The sequence below is a fragment of the Sciurus carolinensis genome, chromosome X, assembly GCF_902686445.1.
Source record: "Sciurus carolinensis chromosome X, mSciCar1.2, whole genome shotgun sequence".
In the NCBI taxonomy this organism is placed as follows: Eukaryota; Metazoa; Chordata; class Mammalia; order Rodentia; family Sciuridae; genus Sciurus; species Sciurus carolinensis.
In genome coordinates this window covers 75,940,844-75,948,833 of record NC_062232.1, presented here as the reverse complement: position 1 = coordinate 75,948,833, position 7,990 = coordinate 75,940,844, and positions in this window count along the sequence as shown.

Sequence of the window (7,990 nt, the reverse complement as noted above, 5' to 3'; positions counted from 1 at the left end):
CTCATTTAGCATGATATTCTCCAATTTCATCCATTTGCTTGCAAATGCCATAATTTTATCATTCTTTATGACTGAGTAATATTCCATTGTATATATATGCCACAGTTTCTTTATCCATTCATCAATTGAAGGGCATCTAGGTTGGTTCCACAATCTGGCTATGGTGAATTGAGCAGCAATGAACATTGATGTGGCTGTATCTCTGTAGTATGTTGATTTTAAGTCCTTTGGGTATAGGCCAAGGAGTGGGATAGCTGGGTGAAATGGTGGTTCCATTCCAAGCTTTCTGAGGAATCTCCATACTGCTTTCCAGAGTGGCTGCACTAATTTGCAACCCCACCAGCAATGTATGAGTGTACCTTTTTCCCCACATCCTCACCAACACCTATTGTTGCTTGTGTTCTTGATAATTGCCATTCTAATTGGGGTGAGATGGAATCTTAGAGTAGTTTTGATTTGCATTTCTTTGATTTGCATGTTTTTCTTTTCACTAAAAAAACTAAAAGTAAATAGCAGAAAGATCAGAACAGTAGAGGGAAGGGAAGAGGGAGGTGGGGGAAGGGAGGGAAAGGGGACATGCTGGGGACTGAATGGCAGCAAATTATAGTCCATGTTTTTATAATTATTTCAATATTATTCCTAATGTTATGTATAACTAAAAAAGAACCAATAAAAATTTTATGGAGAAATGAAGATGATGAATTAAAAACACTGCTGACAAATACATATCTCATAGGGTAAGGAGACTTGAATCTGTATTATCTGTTTTAAAAGGAATATATATATGTTTTAAATTTTACAAACAACAATACAAAGGATCCCTATGTATTTAGTACCTAGTTCCTTCTGTTATGAACATGCTACACTGTTATGATAAATTTTTTAGAACTAATGAAATTATTTGAATGCACTGTTATTACTTAAAGTCTCTACTTCATTTACATTTTCTTAGATTTCCACTAAGACTCTTTTTCTCTTTTAGGGTCTCATCCAGCTTACATTACATTTACTTATCTTACCTCCTCAGGCTTCTCTGTACTATGACAGTTTCTTAATCTTTCTTTGTTTTGATGATCTTGACAGTTTTCAGGATTATCAGTTGGGTATTTTGTAGAATATCTTCAGTTTTGGAACTGTCTGATTTTTTTCTCATGATTAGGCTGGAGTTGTAGTGATTTGGGGGAGGAGGACTGCAGAGTTAAAGTGCCATTCTAAACATCTCAATAGTATAGCCAGCAGTGTGATTTATTTCTGATGATATTGATTTTGATCACCTGGATCAGGCAGTGTTTGTCATATTTCTCCATTGCTTAAAGTTACTTTTTCTCCTTTTCATAGTGCACTCTTTGGAAGGAAGTCACTGTGTACTGCTTACATTTTTTTAAAATGTGATAAAAGTCAGGTGCCATAGCACACACCTGCAATCCCAGTGACGCAGGAGGCTGAGGCAGGAGGATTGTGAGCTCAAAGCCAGCTTCAGCAAAAGAAAGGCACTAAGCAACTCAGTGAGACCCTGTCTCTAAATAAAATACAAAATAGGACTGGGAATGTGGCTCGGTAGTCAAGTGCCCTTGAGTTCAATCCCTGGTACCACAGAAAAATAATTGTGATAAAATATAAGATATGACTGATTTATTTCATCTATATAAAATTCTTAAGTTTCTTCTGTGTTATAGCATGTATTGGAATTTCTTTCTTTTTTTAAGACTGAATAAAATTCCTTTGTATATGTATACCACAGTTTGTTTTTCAGTGTATAGACTGATGGATATTTGGGTTGCTTCCAGCTTTCGTCTATGCAAATGATGCTGTTTGTATGAAAGTGTGTAGTGCCACCCACATTTAAGAAGTGAGGAGTTATGCTTATTTACCTTTATGATAGAAATAGCTATACTTGTGATTTGGAATTCTTCTGCATGGGAAGTTTGTCTGTTCCCATCATATCGTTATTTATTTTATTATTTATATCAGTATAACTTCATGGATTTGTATTTTGCATTTGGGGTTATAGTTCAAGTATTCTTTATTTTGTTGTTCAAATTGTTCAAGTTTTGACCATAACTCCTGAATTGGTTTTCATGTTATGGTTTGGATCTGAAATGTCCCTCAAAAGCTCATGTGTTGAAGTTTTAGTCCTTAGCTGATGGCATTAGTGGTAGGTTCTGGAAACTTTAGGAAGTTGGGGCTATTTGGAGGAAGTAGGTTACTGGGGGCATAGCTTTGAAGGGTATAATTCGTCCCTGGCCCCTTTCTTTCTTGCTTTCTTTGCTTCCCGGCTTCCATAGGGTAAGTTGTGCCTTGCTAGGGGCCCAAAACAACAGAGCCAACACAACATAGACTGAAGCCTCTGAAACCACAAGATAAAATAAAAATGTACTCTTTCAAATTGATTATCTCATTTATTTTGTCACAGTGACAGAAAGTCCAATTTTTATTCTATTTTTTGAGTACTCCCTTTCTTGACAGCACTTTCAGATGCTGTCAGCTCACCTTATATATTCCCTTTTCCAGTTGTAGAAGCAGTCATTTCTCTAAGGAACCAATGTTGTTTTATTGAAAAATGGTATTAGATATCAATAGCTAGGTACCAGGTGTGCTCATGCTACTGGGGTTTCATTGTTTCTAGGTCTTCTTTGTGGACAGAACTTAAAAATGTTTCTGGTTATATTAACCCATGTAATTGCATGCATATGTAATTATTTTCATATTCACTGATCAGTGTCTCTACTAAGCTAAATATAAATTTTTATTGATGTTGCTATCTATTTCAGAGTCCTATGATTTATTCCAGCTTATTTATAACCTCCCACTCTAACTGTGAGGAATCTGACTTGTACCATCTACTGATTTCTCAAGTGTGTGTGCAATTCTAGTATACACATATAATGATTTCAGAATTGTTAACACCTACTCTTGATGAAAATGTGTTTACCAACTAGGGTCATTGCTGATTTTTTGCTTTAACTTTATAGTCTCCACTTTTTTTAAATAAACTTACTGTGTGAGGTCAGCACCTTTCCCCACACTTGCCCAAGAGGGGTTGTTTCATATATTTGCTAATACATTTAGATAGTTTTTTCACATTCTGCGTTTCATCCTGGGATTTGTTGATTTCCTAAATGCTATTTTAAATTTGCAAAGAGTGCTATTAAAGTACACTCTTTGTGCTTTAAATTTCTCTGGGTCTTGACAAATGAATAGTATTATGTATGCACCAACAAAATTTCATGCAAAATTGTTTCATTCATTGGTTTCTGATTTTAAATAATTTATCAAAATATCGTTTTTCATCTTAAACCTCAAGGATAGTTAAAATTTTTAATACCTAGTGTCCCAAGTGTATTTGAGGAATGCTACTTACGTAAATCATAATGAGAAAATCACATTTTTATATTACAGTTTTAAAGGATCCTTCATGTACATTGTCTCAAATGATTCTTAAAGCAGAAGTAAAAAGGAGATAGGACAAGTATTAATCTGTTCAGTTCATAGAAGAGGTTTAAAGAAGTTAGAGTAAGTTTTAAAATTTTACAGCTTGTTATCATAGGGACTGAGACAAAATCAGGTCTTCTAGAACCATAATTAGATCTCTTTACACTGTATCATACTCTCTTATTTTATGGTCATAATTTTAAAATATTTTGAGGGACCTTTTCTCTCTCCTTTTTCCATTAGTTGCCATGGTACCATCTAGTTGGGAGAAGTTGTAGACATTGTGATAAAGTATTAAATGTTTTTTTCTTTTTTGTGATACTCACACAATGTTTATAGAATCTTTACTGACCATACTTGAAAAATTCAGTAAAGTTAGTGTCCCCCCCAAATTGACATGAACTGGAGTAAACAGCAAGCAATTTTAAGAATGATAATATCAGCATGTTACTTTACAGTATAATGGAAAAAAATAGTGCTTTTAGGTTGGACTTTGAATATAGTGTTCCATACTTTTTCACTGTCCCTACTTACTCTTATGACTTTTAAACATATGTTTTGCAGTGATGCAGAAGATGTTTCCTGAATCAAAGAAATACATTTATTACTCGTTGGCAAGTACAGCAGTCACTAGTGCTACTTACTGAGTTTTCTGATTGACACTTTTCTTCTAGGAAAATTGTAAGCTTTCAGTTTTCTTGGCCTCATAAAGATTGAGTGAGGCCTGAAGAACAGCTTTGCCAATGGAATGTGAGTGGATGTATCAAGTCTCCCTTCTGTGCCACAACATTTAATTAGGTGAAACTCTAAATATTTCTTTTTATTCTAACATAGTGACTAGCAAAATTCAAGATAGTTGCTGCTCTGTAAATTTTAGTTCCTTAGTGACTATGATGAGAAAAGCCTTTGCACAGACTCATGATGGACCTGTAGTGTGAGGGATAAATAAGCCTTTGTTGTTTAAACTTGTGTTTCTGCATTATAATGTAGATAATTTTGACAGATAAACACTGCAAACATCCAAGCAACATGCATTTCAGTTTCAGGACATGCTAAGTCACTTATTCATTCATTCAAAATATAAATTAGCCAATGCTGTGCTAGAACTTACATTGCAAAGCCTAAAGCATCATGGCTGCTATTCTCAAGCAGCTATGGTTTGGTGGGAGTGATTACCTGCAAACAAATAAATAAAACCTAAAATGAAAAGAAATAAAAGACTTTGCTTGCAAAGTGCTATAGAAGAACAGATTAGAGAACAATCAGTTTTGTAAGCAGGAATAAAGGAAATCTTCCCAGAGAATGTGACATTTGAATTATGTCTTAAAAGATAAGTAGAATTTGCCAGGTAAACATAGCTGGGAAAGAAGTTTTAGGCAAGGAGAATACCTTTTAAGAAAGATATGAAAAATTATGTAATTAAAAGAAAGAATGTAAGTTTTTTCCTTTTAGCCATGTGAATAGTTTTGTAATTCACAACTGGAAATTATATTGATACTTCGACTGATTTGCAAGATAAAACACTTGGTGACATATCTAATCCCAAAACACAAAATCTAAAAATGATGCAAAATCTGAAACTGTTTATGTACCAACATGATACCACAAGCATAAAATGTTGGTAACAGACCTCTTGTGATATATTCTGTCAAAATACAGGCCCACTAAAATATTGTATAAAATTATCTGCTGGCTATGTGTATAAGGTATATATAAAACATATGAAATTCATATTTAGATTGGGTCCCATCCCCAAGACATCTTATTATATTCCAAACTCTGAAAAATTCAAATTCCAAAACAATTTTCATCCCAAACATTTCTGATAAGGTACTTAACGGGCATTGTATCTTCATATACATATTTACACCCCTTATACCCATATAAGCCAAAGTTAGCAATTTAGTTTTTGTGTCATCCAAGTGACATGGAGATATGTGAGTGTTTGATTCATGTCTCTCTTTCTACTGCACTGTAACATGTACAATGTTTAAGTGTTTCCATTTTGTTCAATTTTTTTGTGAGTTGTCACTGGTTTGTACAGCACCAGCTCACAGTAAACATAACTTTTGAATGAATAAGTAGTGTGATCCTTAATGAAATATGTCATCTAATGTCACTGTTAATTTATGGGATCTTCAAACCTCGTTGAGCCTCATTCTTAAATGAATTTTCAAAATATCTGCTTCGTGTTTCAATTTCCTTTTCAAACCTACCAAAATATCTTTCCTTCAAAATAATTCCTCAGTGAGCTCTTCCAGTGCTCATATCTCATGTAATATGTCAGGAAATAAAGCTAGAAATTATGAATTATGCTAATTCTGATAGAAAACACATAGTATCTTCAAGTACTTAGTTTGCATTGAATTTGACAAATATCGGGGAACTGAAGTTTGAAAAAAACAAGTGATGAAGTCCTTGCAATTGCATATTTCTAACCTCTGCTTTGTCTTAAATTTTAATAAGGTCTCATTCCTCCACACAGACCCTTGAGCTTTGGCTTGGCCCAGGTCAGAAAAAGCACTAAAATACAGAACATGCCCCCATAACATTGTATGATGCATAATTTATGTGTCAACTTGACTGGGTTACTATACCCAGATATTTGGTCAAATATTCTGGATGTTTCTGTGAAAAAATTTTTTGGATGATATTAACATTTAAATTGATATACTTTGAGTAAAGCAGATCATTCTCTATAATGTGTGTGGATATTCTTTAATTTTTTTGAGGACCTCAGTAGAGCACAGACTGACTTCCCCAGAGCACAAAGCAATTTTGCCAACACACTGCTTTTGAACTTGAACCCTGACTAAAACACAGTGTATAATGAGTATTGAAATGGAATGATCATAGTGAGAAACAGTTCCTGTCAGATGACCCTGAACTTGCTGGCTGCTTTCTTTTACACTCACTCACTTCACTAATTTCCCTTTAAAATATTCTCTAACCCTGTTTATTTTTCCCTATAATTAGCAAGAACACTCTGGCCTCTGAATCTGCAAGTATGTCCAAATCATACAAAGAGTTCCTCTTTGATTTGGACATACTTGCAGATTCAGAGGCCAGATTCCTCTTTGATTTGGACATACTTGCAGATTCAGAGGCCAGGGTGTTCTTGCTAATGCAATAACATTTTGAAAAAACAATCATATTACTTGAGTCTGAATTTGTTTTTGACACAAGAAACCATGAAAGAAGAATAGGAAGGTTAGTGTCTAAAATCAGGTGAGATCAAGGACAATTAGTAACAAATGCAAATGAACAACACTACCTTTTGTTAAAGGTCAGGAAAAAAATCATCAAAGATGATAATACAGATGAATTTAAGATATACCAGAAGAAAAAGATAATAGATAAAAATGATAGCTATTTCTTGGTTAAATGTACTTTTCATCCTCTAAATAAGCATGATATGTGTTAAGTGAGGACTGGTCCAAAGGGAATATGTGATTGGATTATATTTAGAGAATTGTTCTTGTATTACCTGAATATATTTATAACTCTATAATATAAACATGGTAATAGACTTATTACCCTACTGGTAGATAAATTAATCTTTGTAATCTCAGAGGAATTAAAGTGGAATTCCTTTAATCATTGTGACAGAAATCATTCCAGTATTCATATTCTACATGCAAAATAAAAACTAGAGAAAAATCTTTCACACTTTTGCTTCACATAGAAAAATCTTTTAAATTTCTTGAACTAAAAATAATTCAAATTTACATTTCATGTAATATATCTAATTTACTATCTTGAAGACTAGATTGTAAGTGGAATAGAGGAAAAGATAGAGTAATTTGTAGAAGATAGAAAAAGATTTCAGTATACAGACAGAGTGAAATTCTAGACCCCAGATAGCCTATCACATATGTGCCAACATCCCTCAGTGGGTATTATTTAGGTAGGTAGGAATGGATATGTCCCAGGAAGGGATCCCATACTGGAAACTGCCCTCAAGAGAATGTTCAATTTGGACTTGTTTACTATCTATGCTGAATTCATTTCAAGAATGTAGAAAAAGAAAAGTGCAGCATTAAACTCATTAATTAGTTTTCTTGTATATTTTAGTGAGGGCAAAATGTCAAACACACATAGTAATTAGAAAAGAGTTTTAATTTTTCATTAACTCTAATTAATGTTGACTCTTCATGTTTCATTAACATTACTTCTGCTGACTAGGGAATTTATCAAAAGTACAGAAAGGATCATCCGCCTGTACTGGATAATGTTTTCTAAGTGTGGGAGGAGAGTGATGTTACTTTGAAGTATATTTTATTCTAGAGTCAAGTGAAATTCAATTACCTCAATACAGGAAAATTTTAAGGGCCAAGAGAAGACTTGGGAAGCAACTGTCTCTCGGTCTTCATGTTGTGAGTCACCACTGTTATTTTTATAATCTATATAATGCCCGTGCTTATTGACAAATCCAACATTATTTTTCCCAGTAGTAACAGGTGCAGGTCAATACTTTGGCTTAATGAAATCTTTGTGGTCAGCATCTTCTTCAAGCATGGGTAAATATTCCCAGTGTACTTACCTGAACACAGAGGGA